Genomic DNA, 24,090 nt, shown 5'->3' on the forward strand with positions numbered 1-24,090 from the left:
TGTTACGCTCCAGAGACTGTGCTAGACAAGATAGTATCAAATAACATAATAACATAATATAGCATGAATTTAGAAGAAGAAAATGAGGTCACAGTTGTTCGGTATAGACATATGTACAATGTTCTGAGTTACCATATAATATACAATACACAACTATGCAGTGTACTAATGTACAGTACTATCTAGTGCAAAGCAGAAATGGGATGAGGTACAATTTTAGGTACAATTTACAGTAAGGTGTACGAGTTGTAGTGCAATCCTTCATCCATAAATATAAAGTGTGGGGAGTGGGTGCTACAGTGTGTTTGTTTAAAGTGGGTGTGTGCTATAAAGTGTGTGTAGTGGGTGCTGCAGTGTGTTTGTTTAAAGTGAGTGTGTGCGTGTGGATGTGTGTGCTATGTGTGTTTGGTGGTTGTTGTTGTGTAGTGTTCATTCATTGTTCGTTTAGCAGCCTGATGGCCTGGGGATAGAAGCTACTTCTGAGTCTTTCTGTGCTCGCCTTGAGACTCCTGTATCGCTTGCCTGACGGCAGCAGTTCAAAGAGGCAGTTGTTCGGGTGGCTCGAGTCCTTAATAATTCTCTTAGCCTTCCCCTTGCAACGCTTGTAGTAAATGTTCTGGAGGGTGGGGAGCCCCCCTCCGATTGTGCGTTCGGCTGAACGTGTCACTCTTTGTAGTCTGCTTTGGTCTTTTGCAGTGCTATTCCCAAACCAGGAGGTGATGTTGCCGGTCAAGATGCTCTCTATTGTACATGAGTAGAAGTTCTTAAGGATCTTCTGGCTGACTTGGAACTTCCTTAGGCGCCTGAGGAAGTAGAGGCGTTGTCGTGCCTTCTTCACCACACTGTTAATGTGTATGGTCCATTTCAAGTCCTCGGATATGTGGGCTCCGAGGTACTTGAAGCTGTTGACTCTCTCAACCGGTGCCCCGTCGATGCTGAGGGGGCTGTAGTCCTTGACCCCCGACCTCCTGAAGTCCACAATCATCTCCTTTGTTTTGCTGACGTTCAGGGAGAGGCTGTTTTCCTGGCACCATCCCGCCAGGACCTTGACCTCTTCCAGGTAGGCCCTCTCGTCGTTGGCAGAGATCAGGCCCACCACCACTGTGTCGTCAGCAAATTTGACGATTGTATTGCTACTCCGCTGAGCCACACAGTCGTGTGTGTACAGGGAGTAGAGGAGGGGACTCAGAACACAGCCCTGGGGGGCCCCTATGTTGAGGGTGATGGATGAGGAGGTGCAGTTGCCTGCTCTCACCACCTGGGGTCTGCCAGTCAGGAAGTCCAAGACCCACTGGCAGAGGTCATAGCCCAAGCCCAGGTCCCTGAGCTTGGCTATGAGTATGGAGGGGACTATGGTATTGAATGCCGAGCTGTAGTCGATGAATAGCATTCTCACATAGTTCCCCTGCCTCTTGTCCAGGTGTGATGCTGCTGTGTGCAGCACATGGGATATGGCGTCCTCCGTGGACCTGTTGGGGCGGTATGCAAATTGCAGGGGGTCCATGTTGATGGGGAGGGAGGAGCAGATGTAGCCCTTTACTAGCTTCTCAAAGCACTTCATGGCTATGGAGGTGAGAGCTACAGGGCGGTAGTCGTTGAGGCAAGCAGGCTTGGATTTTTTGGGTACAGGGATAATAGTGGACTTCTTCAGGCAGGTGGGGATGACAGCCTGTTCTAAGGACAGGTTAAATATGTCAGTGAATACTGGGGCCAGTTGGTCGGCACAGACTTTTAGGACGCGGCCGGGGATGCCGTCCGGACCTGCTGCCTTCCTGATATTCACTTTTTTAAAGGTCCGCCTCACCTCATGCTCTGTTACCCTGAACACTGCGCCTCCATCAGCAGCCGACCCCCCCCCCCCCATTGCCGAGGCTTGTGAGCTGGTGTTGTTATTACCAGCATCAAACCTCGCATAGAAGGTATTGAGGTCGTTTGCTAAGGAGATGTCACTGTTCAGTTTGAGGGAGGCGCCTTTGTAGTCTGTCATCGTTTTGAGCCCCTGCCACATAGCTCTAGAGTCAGCTTGTTCAAACTGGAGTTCAATTTTATCCCTGTAGCGTCGTTTGGCCTCTGTCACTGTCCTCCTTACGTTGTGTTGCGCCACCTTGTGGTCGTTCATGTTGCCTGCCACTAGGCCGTCATTGTATGCTTTGGTGCGCTCTCTCAGAGCTTCACGGACGGATTTGTCTACCCAGGGTTTTTGATTTGGGTAAACTTTCATTTTGGTAGTGGGGATTGTTTCTTTCACCCTAGTACAGACATAGTCCAGCACTGTCTCCGTGTAGGCATTAATGTTATCTGTGTCGCGGAATACAATCCAGTCTGTGTTGTGAAACACTGACACAATGGATGCATTTAAAGTTAGTCTTAACACTTTGAGTGCCAGCACGATTTAGCGCTTGAGTGCCACCACCCACTTCAATGATAGCGCTCTCATATTTGCGAACGCACGCAGAAATTACATCTTAAATTATGGCTATGTGTATAATCTGGCCGTCGCTTATCAATGACTTGTTTGCAGTCAACATTGTCGAAACAGATTTTTCTTTTTTTTATCGGTTCATTTCCGTTTTATACCATTTTGAAAAACTCTCGTTTTTTTAAAGTTTCAGGAAAATATAAAGATTCTGTGATAAACGCCATTTACTGGAATATTCTGGAATACACAAACAACGTTGTCATTTTTCGGCCTATTTATGAATCGTTTTCAAATAAACGCTAGATTATCGATAGTATATGTGTGAGGTTTGGTCCGCTCCCCGCCACACGCTCCGTTCCTTAAGGTACTTTGTTGATTAATTGCATTCCCCGCCACACGCTCCGTTCCTGTAAGGTGCCGTGTTGATTGGTGTTCTCCCCGCCGCACGCTTCTGGAGCAAGTATCAATTTCATCCCGCAGCTGTCACAGCTTGTAATCAGCACCCTATGGCTTTATATACCCTGATCCCCCTACTATCGATGTTGGATCGTTTTGAAATACTCCTGCATTTGCCTGCCTTCCCCGTCGCTGTTTGCTGTCTTTTGCTCTCAAGGATTTTCGTGGAGAATCCCTGTGGAGAACCTGGTTTCCCGTTCTGAGCTGCGCCTCGTTATCTGCCCGCTTTACGCGTTGCGCTCTGGTGAGTTTTTGGAAACAGTTCTTTTGGATCATCAGTTTTTTGTGTGTTTGTGAAACACCGAAGAGATCCCGTTTTTGTTTGTACTGTTCTCACCTATTTTTTTGTGTTGGATTTACACTTTGGATTACCGTATTGTTTTTTCTCTGGACTCTGCTAACTGTGTGTGGTACACCGAAGATCAAGTCACTTGGATATATATTGGATCAGTCACCTCTCTGTTTCTGTTGTGCGCTGGGCTAACTCAGATTTCTCTCTCTCTCCGTTTCCACCGGGAGTGAAAGCTGGGAGGATCTGCAGAGCGGCTTCAGACGTCACAAGCCAATTCCCCACCACCACCTACTGGGAGAATCTGCAGAGCCGCAACAATCTTCACATGCCAGATTCCCCGTTTGTTCGGTTGCTCAACTTAATTCCATCTTGTAACTCTGAAAATAAATACGCCCTTGCTTTGGCTAACTCTGAACAAACTCTCTCTGTGCCGTTGCGCTTGAGGTCGGTTACAAACCCTAACAATATGTGTACTTATGCACGCTATAGAAGCAGGCTGAAAAATCGATTATCTCATTTCCTGATCAGCACACACACACACACACCAGGGTTTCCGTTAGAAAAAATTGTTGCCGGCCTCAGTGTCCGGTAGATTTCAATCTACCGGTCAAATGAGAGAAATTCCGTTCAGAGTTTATTGAGCTTAAAAACAATTGATAGGCAGGTTATATAAAGAATGACATCATCAAGGCATGTAGATTTATAATATTTTAACTTAAAACTAGGCTACTTTTGCGTATACAGTCATTATATTCCAAATAAAATAGGTCCAGAGACTCCGTGCTGCTGCCGACTTTAAATCAAATAGGTGTCTGTGGGCAGTCGGCCCGACATTAATAAACAGCAGTCTGTTATAATCACATTTTTATGAGCTAACGAATTCCGTTATATTGGACATTTGTATTAATTATATCAAGCGAAGAACAGAAATTTGGCAGAGAGAGACAGCAACATTATCGTGGGTTTACGTGATGAATCTTCACCTCCCAAGACTTATTTGCGAGAGCATGCAGCTGCAGAGCCGCAGAGAGCGGTGTTTTCAGGCCCTATCTGGGGACCGCTCAGCAGCGCCCCCCACCCAACAGCTGAATTGCCAATGGCTGAATTGGAGTATTGCACTGTGCCGGCACAGCTGGTGGGTTCTGTGGCTCTGCAGCTGCATGCACTCGCAAATCTAGCAGCAAGCTCCCGCTGACACATCGTTGTCATTATTAGACCTGCTTGGTGAAGCAACGATGAAACAAATGTAATGATTGTTTCGTTCATCGCATAGGCTATTTAATTTTAGCCTATTTTAATACAATTCAAATAATCAAATTGTGCTTAGAAGGAATTATTTTCACCGGACATTATGACCGGAGAGATTAAATATGTCGGACTTCAACAGATTTTGCCGGTCAAATACCGGTAATTACCGGACAACGGAAACCCTGACACACACGCACACACACAGGGCACACGTGGATATATCTGGGAAAAAAGCTCTGATTATCCTAAGACTGGTAAAATAGATTCCTTACCTCAGATCAGATGTTCTCCAAAAAGATTATTCCAATTCCTGATCGCCATTCCAAATATCGATCGCGTTTATTGATCCAATGCTGGGTACTGGAAATATGTATTCCACGCTGTTCTGGGGCTCGGCAATGAATGCGATCGTCTCGGGTGACTTGCCTGAGAAGTAAAATGAGGAAGCAGGATTTTTTTGGTATGCGTTTCATTCAATCCATTCCAAAGGGGTGCAGTACCACAGGGAGAGACGATAGGGGGCGGTATTTTCCCAATGGAGCTCAGAGAGAGTTTGCAGCACTAACGTGAGGCTAGATTGATGAAATATGAATTCAAATCGCTAATAAAAAAAAACGAGGGGGGCGCCCCAGTGGCGAACCACAGAGCGCTCAGCCGCGGCACGGCCGACCCGGGTTCGATTCCCGAACCCGTCGTTATTTGCTGAATGTCTTCCCCCCACTCTGTCTCCCATTCCTCCTCTCTCTCTCTCTACTGGACTGCCCAGTAGAATAAAGCGATAAACACTAAAAAAAAAATCTAAAAAATTAAAATAAAAATTAAATAACTAGGAAAAAAAAGAGATTTCTCGTCCGTGGCACTCAACGGTCGGCATGAAATAACGAGAATTCTCGTCCGTGGCACTCAAAGTGACTTTGAGGCAGGGACATCTGGCTGCAGATGTTTTGGCTGACTTATATTGCCCCTGTATGAACCCTGATGTCGATTACTTTTATTTTTTTTTATTAAAATCTTTATTTTTTTTGGTACTGTTGTTTTCTTTTGATCTATTTTTAGTGCTGCTTATAGTTTTTTAATATGCTCCCTCTGTACAGCACTTTGTGCCCATGTGGCTGTTAACACTTTGGTTGCCAACAACAAGATTTCTCGTCCTAACTCGCCATGCGTTGTGTGCCAATAACGAGTTCTCATTATCTGATTGTTATTTCTTTTATTAGCGATATCCATACATTTTTCATCCATCCAGCCTGACGTTATCATTGGGAATGGCTGAGCTCGAAAAGGGCAAATACCGCCCCCTATCGTCTCCCGGATGGTATTGCACATCATTGCATTGGAGTCGATGGGACTTGCATCAGAAAAAAGTCCTCCGGTCCACATTTGACTTCTGGGGCATGCAACCTGATACTAGTGCATTCATTGAGGGGACTGGAAGCAGATGTGCTCGTCCTCCCATTGATTAACGTGCTGGCATACAAGCGATAATTCGTCATATCCGGCCGGCACAATATGTGTTAAAGCGCTTTATAAATAAAGTTGGATTGGATTGGATGACTTGTGATGAATATTTTTTTATTCTGTAATTTGTTCTTTATTTTATTGTTATGTTTTTATATCTGGTTTTAGAGCCAAACACAGTACTACATCAGGCATCCCTCTGGTTACAAATTATATTATCTCAGCATTAGATAAGAAGAAACACTGTGCTGCCCTCTTTGTAGATTTGTCAAAAGCCTTTGATACAGTAAATCACTACCTGCTTCTAAAATCTACCATTGGCTTGGATGGTAATTAGGGATGCGCGATATTGCTTTTTTGACACCGATAACTTTATGCTCCTCAAGCCGATAACCGATATCGATAACCGATATTTATTGTATTATAATTTTTTTTTAATGTATATATTTTTTTTGATCAAAATTATTATTTTTTTTAACATGAAACAAAACATATCACAATACAATAATAATACATAAAAAGACTTCCCAGGACAATAACTTAACACCAACTTAAATGTGACCTAACCAGACAACAGAAACAAAAGCCAACACAACAGTTTTGACTGATAAAGTGACTATATTTATTTTTCCAAATGAAAATTCACAATCCGTCAACAGCTTGTGGTGCATCCAACCTAAGACGCTCAAAGCTTTTTGTTCTTCTTTTTTCAAAGCGGAGCCTTGATAAAGAGGCTTTGAGTGGACACATCACCGCCACAACAACGGGTCACCTGCGGCATCACCATCATTAGCATCGTTTGCTAAATTAAAGAAGTTTGACAGAAGGGCAACCAGCCAGGCAGCGCCGTTATCTCACGGGACGAGTAGCTACATTAGTTAGCCAACAACCAGCCAGGCAACGCCGTTATCTCCCGGGACGAGTAGCTACATTAGTTAGCCAACAACCAGCCAGGCAGCGCCGTTATCTCACGGGACGAGTAGCTACATTAGTTAGCCAACAACCAGCCAGGCAGCGCCGTTATCTCCCGGGACGAGTAGCTTCATTAGTTAGCCAGCAACCAGTCAAGCTAACGTTAGCTGGCTCCAGCAGCTTGTTGATGTCGTCGGGAGCATTTAGCCTGCTGGCTACCTACTCCACTTCAACCAGCATCGGGAGATCCAGCAGCTTGTTGATGTGCTAATAGCCTCAGCAACCTAACGTTAGCTGGCTCCAGATCGACAAGCTGCTGGAGCCAGCTAACGTTAGCTTGCTGAGGCTATTAGCACATCGACAAGCTGCTGGATCTCCTGATGCTGGTTGAAGTAGAGCTAGGTAGCCAGCAGGCTAAATGCTCCGCGACGCTGAACTGCATGCGCCGGTCTGTCTGTCCGTCGTGGCGGTGGTGATGCCGCAGATGACCCGTCGGGCTGGATGTATTGCAAGTTGTTGCCCTTTTCCCTCCTTGTGGAACGTCTGCATTGCATTTATTACAAATAGCAAGCGATCTTTTTACTCTGAAACTCCGAGTACCGACGCAGCCATCTTTGTTGTTAACTTGCGTGGCTACGTCACAGCCAAGTAAGGGAGCGCTGGATTTGTGTAAAACGCCCTGTTCCTAAACCACACGCTGTCAGTCGTAGCACAGTACTGACAAAACGGGAGGAGCCTTTAGTCAAAACAAACGCACTTCATTCCAATTCACCCACACCGCATTTTTTTTTACCAAAAAATATATTATATTATCGGAGCTATTAATAACGTTATCGAGTTTATCGGGATGACGTCATAATTGCTGATATCGGCCCGATAATTATCGGCCCGATAATTATCGTGCATCCCTAATGGTAATGCCTGTGTCTGGTTTTGGGATTATCTATCTTCTAGTTAGTGTGTGAAGTTGGGTCAAGCCAAATCTGAATTTCTGTCCATAACTATTAAAGGTATGCCCCAAGGTTCCGTTTTGGGTACTGTCCTTTTTACGATCTACATCAATCATATTGTTTCTACTTTGTACGGATGTAATTTCCAATTGTATTCTGATGATACAATTGTGTACTGTATTGCTGATTCTGTTCAGTTGGCCATTGAGAAATTGCAGCTTTCTTTTGGTGCTCTTCAGGAGGCCCTTGTTAATCTTGAATTAGTTCTTAACACTTTCTGTGCCAGCCATTGTACCATCAAAGTACCCGCTCTGCCAGTGCTGTAAGTCTATGGAGATGTTTACCTTCTTTGCAGGGCTATAACTTTTTAAATTTAATTGCTATATTGACATTACTATGGCCCATTCAACATCGATTATCTATCGTTCAGGATGTGGGAACGTTATACTTTTTCATTCATACATTGTTGTGTTAATACCTTCTAGAATATAAGTATGTTTTTAATCTTTTCTGCTGTAATTCCAAAAACGCTAGTTATAGGCCCAAACGCATTATATAGATTATCGATTGCCGTTTCCCCCCCATACACGCTACACCAAAAAACTCAAATGTATATGATCGTTATACATTATGCCTCATCATGCGCGGAGGAAAGGGGGGGGGGGGTCGTTTATAATTCCCCGATCAGTAAATGCTTTATGTAGGTTGGGTGATATATTGATCAGATGGTTTGCAAACAAGGAAACTCACAATCGGGTTGAAAATAACGTTATATTCCTCTTACCGTGGGTCAATGAGACTGGCGGTGAAAGATCCCAAGTACACAACGCCGATCGCCTAGGTCCATTTCCGGTTTGTATGTCGCAATAAACGCCGAAATCATATCGATTATTACGTTTAGAAAGCGATCCATGCGCGGCTAGGTGGCGCAGTGGGCAAGGCGCTCACCACCAATGCAGGAGACGCTGGGTTCGAGCCCAGCTCTCCGCATTGCTATCAGCTTGGCTGGTCGTTCATACTAAATTGGCAGTATTAGGGGGTGGGAACTGGGAAGCTGATGGGTGGGGATCGGACGTTGTGGACAGCAACTCCTACAGGTCGGTTGGTGCGCCTGCCAGCAGAATCAGGAAGCGACGGGGGCGGCGTGCCCTCCAAAAACGCAGACCCCCGACGCTGAGAGATCACACTGTGCAGGTGAAAAGAATCAACTGCTGCTTCCTCGAGTACCGGAGGGGACACGTGATGTAAGGCTTAGTCCACATTGCAGCCGGCTTGTGGGAGGCATGGCCAACAGCGTTCGAGACAGGGGAGGGTAGAATTGGGCACGTCCTGTAGGCGAGTGTAACTCGCCCGACCATCCACCAGGCGGCGGTATTGAGGCGTCGTTGCCGTCACCTATAGGGTCCAGCTGCAGCACCGCGGGTGTATATATGAATTATGAATGCCATGGCGAAAGAATTAAATATTGATCTCAAAAACGCTGGACAGCGATATTGGCAGAATACGCATTGGCGGCCAATAATGCTGGACAGCGTTTTTGGTGCAGAAAGTGTTAAAGGGGACATGCATTATAAATAGCCTTTTCCAGTGATTAGCATGTTTTCCTAGCAATTGAAGATTATATCAATGTGGTCTGTGTCGTTAATTATCATATTGACTCATCAGTCTAGTCTCGAGTTCATGAGATCCTCCCTCACTCAACTAAGTTGTTCTGATTTGACAGTTTTGCTGACGTGAATATAGCACTGATTTGCATAACTAACCCCCCTCTATGGTCGACAGCGACAGCAGAGAGAGTGGAATTATCTTCACTTCCTCAAACAGAGCGAGGCAGACAACGAGCGGGTGAGAGAGAGATAGAGGAGCTTGTCGGGGAAACAAACCGCACGCGAGGAAGCAGCAGTAGCACATACTCATTTACACACATTTACATTTAGCTGACGCTTTTATCCAAAGCGACTTACAAGTTCTGTACGACAAGTCATCAGGAAGGGCACAACTCTATCAGCTGAGTAACAACCTCACGGAGAAGCAGCAGTAGCACATACTCATTTACACACAACCTGGACCTCGCGGGGAAGCAGCAGTAGCACATACTCATTTACACACAACCTGGACCTCGCGGGGAAGCAGTGGAGAGATAACTTCATGTTCCGTGTCCGTGTCCCTCTCTCTCTCCCTCCCTCCCTCTCTATCTCTCTCTGTGCCAGTCACAGACTGTGTGGATGACTGTCACTCAAAGTGCTTATGGGCGGAGCCAGGCCAACACAGCCTGAAATCCAAAGGGAGAAAAATTTGGCTTTTGAGTACTTGATTAGAAATATAAAACAATGCATTTTCATGAAAAAAACGTACAGATGTGTTCAATAGACTCACAGGAATTGTGTAAAGTTGCCCAAATAGTGCAAGGAATAGCAATGCATGTCCCCTTTAATGCTAGTAACACAATATTTATGTTGTTTTCAAGAGCCAGAAATATTGACTTTGATAATGTGCTGGTATCAAGCGCTTATAGGGATGGCATGGACGAGGGTCCCCGCCCCCCGTTCATGTTCAATGCTGGATTACGTTGGACACACGATCGCCATCAGTATTTGGAATGGCAATCAGATAATTGGATTATTCTTTTTGCAGTACATCATAGACACATCCAGACACATGCTATTTGAAATATGATTATAGAATATAAGGCCTATAAGGGCGGCTGGGTGGCGCAGCGGACATTGCGCTCGTCACCAACGCAAGAGACACCGGTTTCGACTCCGGCTGTCGGCATTGCCTTTGGCTTGGGCCGGCCGTCATACTAACTCAATTGGCAGAGTTAGCGGGTGGAAGTCGATGGGTGGTAATCTGGACGTTGTGGACAGCGACTCCTACAGGTCGGTTGGGGACGCCTGCACAGCAGAGACAGGAAATGGCGGGGGCTCAACGAACAATAACACTATGTAACAACCATCAAATGCACTCACAGCACACACATCCACACGCACACACTCACTTTAAACAAACAACTTACTGCAGCACCCACTTTAGAACACCTAAACACACTTTATATTTATTGGTAAAGAATTTGCACTACAACCAATACCTCATTACACCTTACTGTAAATTGTACCTAAATTGTACCTCATCCCATTTCTGCTTGGCACTATATAGTATATTGTATATTAGTATATTGTATAGTAGGGCTGGGCGATAAAACGATAACGATAACTATCGCGATAAATTATTTCCTCGAAATAAACATGAAACGTGGTCGCAAAGTTTCGATATATCGATTTCCAAGCTTGGCTCCGTTCAGCCTCGGCTCAGCACACCCACTAACAACAACCAACGTTACGTGATGACGTGACGTGCATACGCACAACAGAAAAAAATCTAATCTACGAATTCCAATCTGGCTTCAGAACATCCCACTCCACTGACACATGCCTTCTCTATTTGAATGACCACATCAAACAAGAGGTGGACGCAGGCAAATACTGCGGCATGGTCATGCTGGACCTACAAAAGGCCTTTGACACGGTCAATCACTCCATTCTGATTGACAAGCTAAAAGCAATTGGTTTTGATAGTCTATCAGTGAGCTGGATGCAATCCTACCTTGAGGGGAGGGAACAGATGGTGGAGGTAAACGGTACCCTATCCCCCCCTCTCACAGTGAGCTGTGGTGTTCCACAAGGAAGCATACTAGGACCGCTACTGTTCCTAATTTATGCAAATGACATGTCGTCAGCTTGTGACTGCAACTTGTTCCTGTTTGCGGACGACTCAGCCCTGCTGGTCTCTGACAAGAACAAGTTACAGGTTGAAAAAACCCTCAGCTCGGAACTAGGCAGAATCTGCATATGGCTCGCTGATAACAAACTATCATTACACATGGGCAAAACAGAGTCCATTCTCTTCGGTTCAAATAACAAACTCAGCAAGACCGACGGCTTCTCAGTTACAGTGGGTGACAATATTGTCACAAGGAAAGATGAAATTACCTACCTGGGTTCCATCCTAGAGGCTAATCTCTCCTGTGACAAAATGGCATCCAATGTAATAAAAAAAGTCAACCAACGAACTCGATTCTTGTACCGGATCTCCTCTCTGGTAAACAAGAATACCCTGAAGACTCTGGCAGGAGCACTCATTCAGGGGTACTACGACTATGCTTGCACCTCATGGTACCAAAGCACCTCAAAGGCGCTAAAAACAAAATTACAAACATCTCAAAACAAACTGGTCAGACTACTGCTTGACCTTACTCCTAGAACCCACCTCACCCCTGCCCACTTTGACAACCTAGGATGGCTTAGAGTAGATGACAGAGTACAGCAACTTGCAATGGGCCTGGTCTACAAGATACACTACACGACCAAGGTACCCATGTACATGGCAAAATACTTCCCAAAGGTCAGTGAATACCACGATCACAACACCAGAGGGAGCTCCACAAATCATGTTAAACCCAGATTCGGCTCAAATAAGGGACTAAACACGTTTCGCAATTATGCCACATCAATGTGGAACGCCCTACCCAAAGCTGTAAAGGAATGTGGATCACTACCCACTTTCAAAACCTCTCTCAAGAGACACCTACGGGAGACTGCAATTCAACACTGGCCCCTGTAAATATCCTAACCCAACCCCCTCCAATGTACAGTCATTTACCTAGTATGGTTTTGTCAATAGTCCAATGTACAATTTTGTTTGTTTGTACAGAGTCTCCCCCCCCTCAATGTACAGTTTTGCTTGTTTATACAGTGTGCCCCCCCCCCCCCCCCCCCAACCACCTCCAATGTAAATTACCCAGTATGGTTGTCAATATCCCAGTGTACCCAACCCCCCCCACCCAACCTCCTCCAATGTACAGTTTCTACGTCAAATGTATATACTCCCTTTTCTTGACTCCTTCTGTATCACAAACAGTACTGTATTTGCAAATCTGGTATGTCATAAATGTATAGATGTAGCAGTACTGACTATCTGTATGTCATGTATGTCATATATGTCCTGATGAATTGAAAATGGGGGACCCTGGTGGAAACAAGACGAAAGTCTTTCTCTGGTCTGCATCCCCTTAACAATTGTGTGTATTGAGCTGTACTGTATTGTACCCATTCTGCAATCTGTTAATAAAGTTTTCAATCAATCAATCAATCAACCAATCAGTGAAGGAGATGGCCGAGAGCGAACGAGATCCGGAAGGAGACCCAGAGGTACTAGGACTCACTCAACAACAAGGCTTGCTAGGCTAATTAGCTTGCACGGCGTTGTTTTATATATTTACGTGCCGAGTATGTGTGTGTTTTGAATTCTGAGGCCACGTTTAAGTAGTGTGGGGTATACAGTGGACGTCGTTTCAATATATTGTGGCGGAAGAGTATTTTAGTGTAATATTTAGCACATTGTCATGGAATAAACCACTTATAAACAACAGGCTAGCTAGGCTAATTAGCTTGCACAGCGTTGTTTTATATATTTACGTGCCGAGTATGTGTGTGTTTTGAATTCTGAGGCCACGTTTAAGTAGTGTGGGTGGGGTATACATTGGACGTCGTTTCAATATATTGTGGCGGAAGAGTTTTAGTGTCATATTTATTGTCATGAGATGCTCCGCTTGTCGGCTACTGTTAACGTGCGCGGACTGATGACGACATCAACTCGACTTGAGACATTCGCAGCAGCATAAGAAGTTAATTAAACTTGACATTATATCGACGATAATTATCGATATCGAATTATATGAAAATAATTTTATAATTTTATCGCGATAACGTTTTTGGTCATATCGCCCAGCCCTATTGTATAGTATATTGTATGGTAACTCAGTTACTTCTACTCTGCATTGAACATTGTACATATGTACTTACTGAACACTTGTGCCTAAGTACGTGACTTCTATTTTATACTTGCTATACTTATTTTATTTTATCTATTTTCTATTTTTGTCTAGCACAGTCTCTGGAGCGTAACAGAAAGAAGCATTTTGTATAAAAGTATTCTGTACTTCTGTATGACAACTAATAAATAAACTTGAAACTTGAACTTGGGTAGTGTGAGCCTCCCACACGTTACACCTCGCCAATGACAGTCCGCGCTGGCAGGTGAAAAGATGTGACAGGCTGCCTCCTCGTGTATCAGAGGGGACACGTGATGCAAGGCTTCTATCCTCCCTATACAACCGGCCAGTGGGGGGCATATGCAAGCAACATTCAAGACAGGGGAGGGGAGAATTGGCACAGCGGGTAATTGGGATGGGAGAAAAATTTAAAAAGGAGAAAAAGTGGATAAAAAAAAAAGAATATAAGGCCTATAAATGGCCTAATTATAGCCAAGTCGCACATCTATGGATCAGGCCAAATCTCCCCTTTCCAATGGGGATTTAGTTCAATCTGGATTTAGTATCACCAGGCGTGCAGCAAAAACCGTGAATGAAATCTACTGTAAGTACAGTTACTTGTTTATAATGTAGATTTCTCCACCATTTTACATCAGATTGCAACGCCGTTTTTTGCTAGACATTCAAAGAAAGGTAGAGAAACAAACTGCGTTCTAATTTATGCCAATAACGTTCAGGTTTGTGGCAGATAATCCCAAAAAATAAGATAAATAAAAAAGTTAATCCACAAGGCATATGATTGACAGTCAAGCCAAGAGTCACTTTATTGTCCCATCAGCTGGGAAATTTGTCTTTGGCTTACACCCACACTACAGCCACAGACACATACATACAGACATGATACAACACAACTGACTCCAAACAGAGGAGATAAACAATGTAAAAGATACAGTAGAGTACCTGCACAGCAGGATGTCTGGCAACACCACAGGAGCTGGCTTGAGCTGGGTAGTGTCGTCTTTCAAAATTCCAATGAAATGGCTCCTACACTCAGGCCATGGTTAGACAGACTGTTTTTGTTTTCGTTGCCGAATTAATACGTTTGCTGTCCCTGTTAGATAGAAATGCCGTTTTGGCCAGTCCAAGCTACAACAGTCTGCATTCCCTTAACAATTGTTTGTATTGAGCCGTATTGTATTGTACCCATTCTGCAATATGTTAAATAAAGTTTACATCCATTCATTCTGCTAGCATTAACGATTGCATGAGCAGCTGGCTAACGTGAGCTAACGTTAGCTATCAAACCCCGTTAGCTCAGAGCTCCTCTTTCAATCTTAAGAAGCATTAAACAAAATGGCCCAGTCATCTATTCACCTTTGTTTAATACATGAGGCGTTGTCTCTAATGTTATCTAGCTACTGATAGCTCCTGATAACATCAGTTTGGTGCTGGCTGGCTAACTAACGTGAGCTAACGTTAGCTGCTAGCCACAATGCTATACTGTTATACTGGCATATTCCATTCACGTTAGCATGTACCTAACAACATCTGCAATCTTTTTTTGAGACTAAACAATCCGCTCTTGGTGGTCACTTGTGTTGATGTTAGTTTTGTTTCATCAACAAATGAGAGGCAGAACACACAGTGAATGTATCCATTTTGTTTAATGCACTTTTATTACTATTATTTTATAAAATAAGTGCTGCATTGGCTAAATAGCCCACAGAGGCATTTAAAGATGGTGGCATGTTGACTTTTTTTGCAGGAAGTGTATTGGCACATTCAAGTTCTGATTGGTTGAAAATTGCCTTCATGTTCGCCACCTACTGCTTTGGCATTGTACTACATCACTGTGCTCAGGAGGCAAAACGAAAGTGCTCAGGTTGCAAAACGAATGTCTAACTCGGCTGCCACTACGTTGCGACCTGGAAAGCGAAACTCATCTTCAAAACTAAACGAAAACATCAGGCAGTGTAACCGCAGCCTCATATTCAAAAGGCTATAAAACGGAAATGTACAGATGAAAAAACAATCCGTTTTGTACATGTTGATTGGATGCAACTAACTGATAATCGACGGGTGTATTAGACCCATAGCTATAATTTAAGATATATTTTAAGGACTCGCAAATCTCGCAGTCTGCCCATTGACTTACAGCGGTGGCGTACTAGCGCCATCTTGTGGATTAAGCGATGGCGCAGAATGAGTTAATGAAATATGAGTTTAGGAATTGTATTCAAAAGATCGCAAATTTCGACCGGAAATAAATCCGAGTGGCCATTTTGCTGTAGTCATTATGATGAAGGAAAGACAGGGCTTTCAATGAGCGTTGCAATTTCGAAAAACTACATCTCCTAGGGTTCTCCAGCTTTCTGGAATCAAATTACTTCCCGATTATTATTTTTAATTTATCTGGATTATATACCACAAAACTGAACGTTATTGGCATAGTTTGGAGCGCAGTTAGTGTGTCTACCTTCTGTGAACATTTAACAACAATCGCCGTCGCAAACGGATTCAAAATGGCGGACCTGTCGCAAAAATAAAAAGCTGACTGTATTTAGAGTAGATTTCATTCTCGGTTCTTCATGCACGCCTGGAGATACTAAATCCAAATTGAACTCCGTCATTGGAACGAGTAGATTTGTCCCGATCCATAGATGTGCAACATCGCTATAATAAGGTAATTTATAGGCCTGCTATTCTATATTCTATAATAATATTTCAAATGGCATGGGTCTGGATGGCAGAATTCAGTATTGCATCTACAAAACCTTCTGTTTACTCATCTTCCCTTTTTTGTACACGTGATCTCTAGGGCTGACCCCTATTAGTCGACTAATCGATCGAAAGGAGCCGTAGTCGACTGCCAACCTCTTAGTTAACCACAGATTTCACAAATTCTTTTATGAAAAGGAGACATCGAGAGGCTTCGTCTCTGACTTTTATCGTCACTTACTTACGTCCTCATATGAGGTCCTTCCCCTAGACTCGGTTTGGAGGAAGGATATCCCAAACTTGGAAGTAGATTTTGATTGGGATGCAGTCTGGGCAAACGTACGGCTATCATCACGCAACCCGGATCACCAACAGATTAATCTTAATTTTGTTCATAGGACTTACCTGACTCCTAGACTTTGCACCTAATGGGTCTCAGACAAGACCCTCGATGCTCCTTGTGTTTAAACGGTGCTCTTGGTACATTTATGCATATGCATTGGAAATGCCCTCCTGTTAAGATATTCTGGGAAAAAGTAACCACTCAATTATCAGAATTTATATATCTGACCATACCTACACTGCCTTCTGTATTGTTGTTGAATGATGTTTCTCAGTTATCAACCTCTGTACATGTAAAGAGACAAATTTTGTCCGGTCTTACGGCTGCCAAAAAGTTGATAGCGTCACGCTGGATTCAACCGGATAAAATGTGCCGGAAGGTATGGGTTCTTACCTATCTCGATGTGATTTATCTAGAGATATCTACTGCACGAATTTTAGGTGTTAATGAAGCCAGCATAGCAGTCTGGTTAGCTGTGGTGGAGAAGATAAAGGGAAGCATATAAACTTGTAATTTTCTGATGTTAAATGAAATAGTGGATGTATAGTCCAAGTGGGGGTCCTGAGGGGGGGGGGTGGAGGGGGAGGGAAGGGGAAGGAAAGAGTGAGGAAGAGCGAGCAAGAGCACATGTATTGTATTTATTATTTTTATGTCTTTTAATCTACATTTATTTTTATTTAATTACTGGACTGTCATTATTGTTATTATTATTTCTGTCATTGTCCTGTGATTTATCATTGATTATTACTGTTACTGTATTGTTTGTCTAGTTTCATGTTAAAAAAGGGAAAATAAAAAACATTTGTTCAAAAAAATATATATAATAATTATTATTATTATTATTTTTTATCATTCAATTTGGGCTTCTTAATGTCTGAAGGAGTCGACGGAAGGCTTCTTGTCCTCTGCAAAAGCATGCAATTGATATTTGTCTAGTCTAGTGTGTCCATTAGATGGGTGAAATCCGCCTTCAGTGCCTCTGTGCCTGTTTTCTTAGGCAGTTAGCCTCTGGTATGCGTGCCATTAGTGTTAGCCACGCTTCTAGGCCTCTTTTCTTTTGGAAAGAATGATACATTTTTTTTTATATATATATAATCATTTTTTATATATTTTTTGCATTCGACTAAGAGGTTGGCAGTCGACTACGGCTCCTTTCGGTCAATCCCAAGCTTGAGCTCGTGCATGGTTTTAAGTATTTGCATACCAGAACCGCCCCGATTATCCATATATGGTCATGAAACACCCCCATGGGATGTGAAATAATGGACTGACCCGAGGGAATTGCGTGTTATGGAGAAATACGAGACAGGCTGACAGACATGTACACGTACGGTGATGTCGGATATGATATCTCTTAAAGAACATATTAACTAATAAAGCCCATGCTGGAATATGACTGCCTTTTTCCGTTTTGTTCGATTAATACCCAGGGATTAAAGTTCTCCTCAATTGTAATCGCAACAGATTTTCCGTAAATTTTCTACCTGCTGCATATGATTTCTAGAGGCATACAATCTATTTTGATGTAGCCTATATAAACAATAATACGAGAGCATAAAAAAAAATACTGTCTTTTACTGTTAGTCTCAGTGAAGTTTCAACGGAGCGAGGTAATCTATTCTAACCAACAAATTGAAGTAGAAAGCATTTCGTTGTGGCCAATCTTATTTGGAAACATGACACAAAATAATAGTATGTCGCTTTTTATTTGAAACAATATTTAATCGCGTTTGGTGGAGGTGGGTGTTCTGTAACCCCTTTCGTGACTGTGATGCACCGAGTGAATCCACAGTCACTTGCTCCTCAATAGGAAACCAACCTAGATTTACCCTGAAGAACTGGTTCTAACTGAACCGTTCGTTATACGGCATTATTTCCGCCGTTGGCTGCCTGGTGTGATCACAGCGCATGCGCATCATGCACACAACGCCGGGAATAATGCAGTGTTGACCAGTTTATAAAAAATATTTAAAATGTTTATTAGCAACGCCGAGCTTTCAAACCATCCCGTATCTCTGTCCGAAACCCTCCTGCAACTGTGAGTACCTTTGAAACGTCTCTGTGATTCTTGTATAACGAACGGTTCGGTCAGAACCAGTCATTCAGGGTAAATCTAGGTTGGTTTCCTATTGAGGAGCAAGTGACTGTGGATTCACTCTGTGCATCACAGTCACGAAAGGGGCTAGGTGGTTGATGGTGGTTGAGAAGTGAGAGAGAGAACCCTTGTAAGTTCTCTCTATTTATACACTGTGGAGCGCAGTTCTGGAAGGTTCTAGCCTGTTCTAACCGGTTCTACTATATGACATCATACTTAAGCTTAACTTGAATTACACTATGACACGGCGGGAGTTACACTAGGTGTTCTGCGTCTGCCCCCCCTGCCAAACAAGCAAGCCAACCTCTTGTTCGCGCATGAGCCCATTATAATTACACTACTGTCGCTATTTCACAATGAACTATAATGAACTATAATGAATTACGGTTCATACAGAACACGCGCCAGTGTCAGGAGTAATGCACGAAAGCTTATTTCCGCGTTGAAACTAATGCATGAACTGAGGAGCGCATATGCGTAGTAACGATATTCTACCACTGGGCGTCAGCTACGCATGCTCAGAGCTGTGCGTAGACATTTGATTTGATTTGATTTGATTTGAAGTCTTTATTTCGAACATGCAATGAATACAACAAACAATAACAAAAAAGAAAAACAACTCAATCTGCATGTTCGAAAAGGAGTAGGAAGAAGTATACACTTATTTAATCCTACCCCTTTTCCACTACTCAAATGAGTGTACTATTTTAAACATAAAAAAGAAAAGAAAAGAAAAGAAAAGAAAAAAAAAATATATACATATATATATATATATATGCAAAACAAAAAACAAAAACTATATATGTATAAAATAAAATAAAATAGAAACAAAATAAAAATGTAAACACCCGTGAATATCAAGTCCCTTCTTCATCCCTGTACCTTGTGAACATAATTTCCTTATACATCAGTTTGAATTGTCTCATGTTTGGACATTGCTTTAACACCACATTAAGACTGTTCCACAGTTTCACTCCACATATTGAGATGGTGTTTTCTCATGGTAGTGCGTACGTTTAGCACCTTTAAATTGTGTTCTCCCCTCAGATTATAACCCCCCTCCCTATCAAAGAACAATTCTTGAATGTTTCTTGGAAGTGCATGACTTTTTGCTTTATACATTAATTGTGCCGTTTTAAATTCCACAAGATCATTTAACTTCAATGTCTTTGACTCCAGAAACAATATGTTAGTGTGATCACGATAACCTGCAATGTGAACTATCCTTATGGCCCTTTTTTGGAGTATAAAAAGTGGTTGTAGTGTAGACTTATAATTGTTTCCCCAGACTTCAGCACAGTAATTTAAATATGGTAAAACTAGTGAACAGTAGAGAATGTAGAGTGATTTTCTATCCAGGATGTGCTTTACTTTACTCATGACTGAAATGCTTCGTGAGAGTTTAGATTGGACATGTTTTATGTGAGGTTTCCAACAGATTTTATGGTCTATTATTACACCTAGGAATTTATTTTCATAAACTCTTTCAATAATCACATCATTTATTTTAACTTGTACCTGAGTATCCAATCTACAGTTTCCAAACAACATAATTTTAGTTTTGCTCAAGTTCAATGATAATTTGTTTCTATCAAACCATTCCTTCAATTTCTTCATTTCAGATGTGATGACCTCTAAAAGCTGCTGGACATTCTCACCAGAAAAAAAAAGATTAGTGTCATCCGCAAATAAAATACATTTAAATATATTGGATACTTTACATATCTCGTTAATGTACAAGATGAACAGTTTTGGACCCAACACTGACCCCTGGGGGACACCACAAGCAATGTCCAAACATTCAGATTTATAATCTCTCATTGTCACAAATTGTTGTCTTTTATTTAGATAGCTTCTTACCCAGTCCAATACTACCCCCCTGATCCCATATCTCTCCAATTTCCTGATTAATATATCATGATTAATAGTATCAAATGCTTTTTTTAGGTCAATGAATACTCCAGCTACATGTTTTTTTTGATCTATGGAATTTGTGATTTTTTCAATGAGTTCTATTAACGCTAGTGATGTTGACCGGTGTGTTCTGAATCCATACTGGCTATCGGTGAGTAAATTATGTTTATCAATGAATTTATCTAATCTGTTGTTGAAGAGTTTTTCTAATATTTTTGAAAACTGAGGAAGTAGAGAAACAGGCCTATAATTTGTGAAGTGGTGTTTATCTCCAGTCTTGAACAGAGGTATGACTTTTGCTATTTTCATTTTATTCGGAAATCGACCAGTTTTGAATGATAAATTGCAGATGTGCGTGAGTGGTTTTGAAATCCCAATAATGACATTTTTTACTATTTTCATATCGATTTCATTACTGTCTGTAGATGTCTTGTTTTTACATTTATTAGTAGTTTCTATAATTTCATTTTCATCTACCGCTTCCAGAAACATTGAACTAGGATTTATTTCAATGTAATTGTCTTTTATGTCTTCAGGAGTCACTGGATCTGGGATTTTTCCCGCTAATTCTGGTCCAATATTTACAAAAAATTTATTAAAGTTGTTAACCACATCATCCATATTGCTAATAGTTTGATCCTCTTCCATAAAATACTGAGGATAGTTTATTTGTCTTGATCCATTCCTGATAATACCATTTAATATCTTCCAAACACCTTTAATATTATATTTGTTGTTATCTAATATTCTACTATAATGATCCTTCTTACATCTTCTCATAATATTAGTCAACTTGTTTTTATATTTCTTATATTTATTTTCTGCCTCTTTAGTTCTATGTTTTATAAATTCTCTATATAGTGTATTTTTCTTTTTACATGCATTCTGTAATCCCCTTGTGATCCATGGGCTGTCTGAGTGTTTATGTTTACTGCTATATTCTTTTATTGGACAATGTTTGTGATATAGTAAGTTAAATATAGATAAGAATGTTTCATATGCTTTATCAGTGTCATCCTCTTTATATACTATCTCCCAATTTTGTAGTAGCAAATCATTTTTGAAAGCGTTCATTGATTCTTCAGTCCTTACTCGTTTAAATTGTAGTTTATTGTCCTGCTTGTTTTCTGTGTAGTTGTTGTCATAAACTGTAAAAACTGGTAAATGGTCGCTGATGTCATTTATTAGTAATCCACTCACTGTATTGTTTTCTATAATGTTCGTAAATATATTGTCTATCAGAGTGGCACAATGGGATGTGATTCGGCTGGGTCTTGTGATTTTTGGATAAAGGCTCAAACTATACAATGTGTTGATGAATTCCTCAGTCATTTTATGTTTGTTTGGATTTAAAAGATCAATGTTAAAATCCCCACAGATGAAAATAGCCCTTTGATTATTGTTTATATACATTTCTTCCATCCAGTCCTTGAAAACTTCAATATTCGAACCTGGTGCTCTATATATACAGCTCACAATTATATTTTTCTTTTTTTCTACACATATTTCTATTGTTATACATTCTAATAAATTATCAATCACATTTGTCATTTTTTCTACAATCTTATAATTCAAGTTATTATCCACATACACAGCCACTCCTCCACCACTCTTATTTTTTCTGTTCATATAGTTGAGTTCATATCCGACCATTTCAAAATCCATTCCCTTTTCCTCGTTCATCCAAGTTTCTGAAATGGCAATTATGTTAAATGGTTGTGTAAACTGGTTTAAGTATTCCTTAATGCTGTTAAAGTTTGCGTACAGACTTCTTGAATTGAAGTGAATTATTGATAGTTTGTTAACTGTCTTAATTGTCCTGTTGTACTGATCTTCAGTATAGTAGCAGCAGTTGTCGTTGATGTTGAAGAATAGATTATTGTCTGGGTCAATATCATTTTCTATATCCTGTAGATTGTGCTCAGTGTATTCAAATGTTTTGAGTTTCATTTTTTCATGTTCAAGAATCCACTGTGTCAAATCCACATCATCTCCACATACATTCACATGAGCTAAAACCAGGCCCTTGTGAAGGCCTAACTTAATGCAGGGTATATCAGTATTGGATGTAGTCATAGAAATTTATAGAAAACAAAAACAAAAATGAAATGAAAACACAACATCCTCCATCTAAAACAGCCAGGGGGTCACCTTTGAGTCTCTATACAGTTGTCCATTTATGTACAGTTTATCGACTGACAAAGCCACTCTGTGATTCAGGGCCCTGTTTTCCCTCATGATAGGAAGCAGTTGTTTTCTCCTGTCATTGATCTCCACAGGAAAGTGGTCATTTAACCACAGAGAGGACCCCTTCAACTCCTTACCACGGCTCTTCACCAACTCCTTATGCTTGTAGTGCTCAAACCGAGCTATAATTGGTCTGGTTTTTCCTTCAACAGGTCGGCCCAGTCTGTGAACCCTTGAGAAGGTTATGTCCCTAACCACCTCAGGGGACAGTTTGAGTTTTTTTGACATAAAGTCTCTTACAATTTTTTCCGGCTCAGTTTTATCCTCAGCTTTGTCCTCACTGATACCAGAGAAAATCAAGTTGTCCCTCATCTCTCTGCACTGTATTCCCAGTAAGGTCTCTTTCATATGCTTCTTCTCCAAGGTGAGAGAGACAGCAGATTGCTGAACCTCCTTCACCACACCCTTAAGGAAGGCATTTTCCTTCATCAAGTCCTCAATCTGCTTTTGACTAAACTCCAAGCTGGTTTTCAACTCACGGATGTCATGTTGTAATGAGTCAAGGATATCCAACTTGGTTAGTCTAGCGTTGATTGATTCCAACAGTGCTGCATCCACCTCCACGACACCACCCGACTCACCCACACTCTCCGACCAAGGTTGATTAGATCGTAGTAGTTTCTTGGGCAGTGGTTTATCAGCAGCCTTTTCAGGTACCACCTTGTCACCGGTTTTGGGAGGCATCCCAGCAGGTTAGAGGGCTTGAGCAGTACAGACCTCAGGTAGGCCCAAGGCTTGAGCAGTACAGACCTCAGGTAGGCCCAAGGCTTGAGCAGTACAGACCTCAGGTAGGCCCAAGGCTTGAGCAGTACAGACCTCAGGTAGGCCCAAGGCTTGAGCAGTACAGACCTCAGGTAGGCCCAAGGCTTGAGCAGTACAGACCTCAGGTAGGCCCAAGGCTTGAGCAGTACAGACCTCAGGTAGGCCCAAGGCTTGAGCAGTACAGACCTCAGGTAGGCCCAAGGCTTGAGCAGTACAGACCTCAGGTAGGCCCAAGGCTTGAGCAGTACAGACCTCAGGTAGGCCCAAGGCTTGAGCAGTACAGACCTCAGGTAGGCCCAAGGCTTGAGCAGTACAGACCTCAGGTAGGCCCAAGGCTTAAGCAGTACAGACCTCAGGTAGGCCCAAGGCTTGAGCAGTACAGACCTCAGGTAGGCCCAAGGCTTGAGCAGTACAGACCTCAGGTAGGCCCAAGGCTTGAGCAGTAC

The 24,090-nt window shown here is 42.2% G+C and overlaps 1 protein-coding gene across 1 annotated transcript in view; it reads right to left on the bottom strand.

The window, feature by feature from the left end:
* LOC311232694 (uncharacterized protein) overlaps positions 1-23,027 on the bottom strand; it is a 510,982-nt gene extending 487,955 nt beyond the window's left edge. Inside the window, exon 1 of the mRNA XM_084319565.1 lies at positions 22,960-23,027. The gene's annotated coding sequence lies outside the window, so the exon portion shown is untranslated. The remainder of the gene's footprint in view (positions 1-22,959) is intronic.
* Between the last annotated feature and the right edge of the window lie 1,063 nt (positions 23,028-24,090).

This window comes from Notolepis coatsorum, assembly GCF_963971535.1.
Source record: "Notolepis coatsorum genome assembly, chromosome: 7".
Classification (NCBI taxonomy): domain Eukaryota; kingdom Metazoa; phylum Chordata; class Actinopteri; order Aulopiformes; family Paralepididae; genus Notolepis; species Notolepis coatsorum.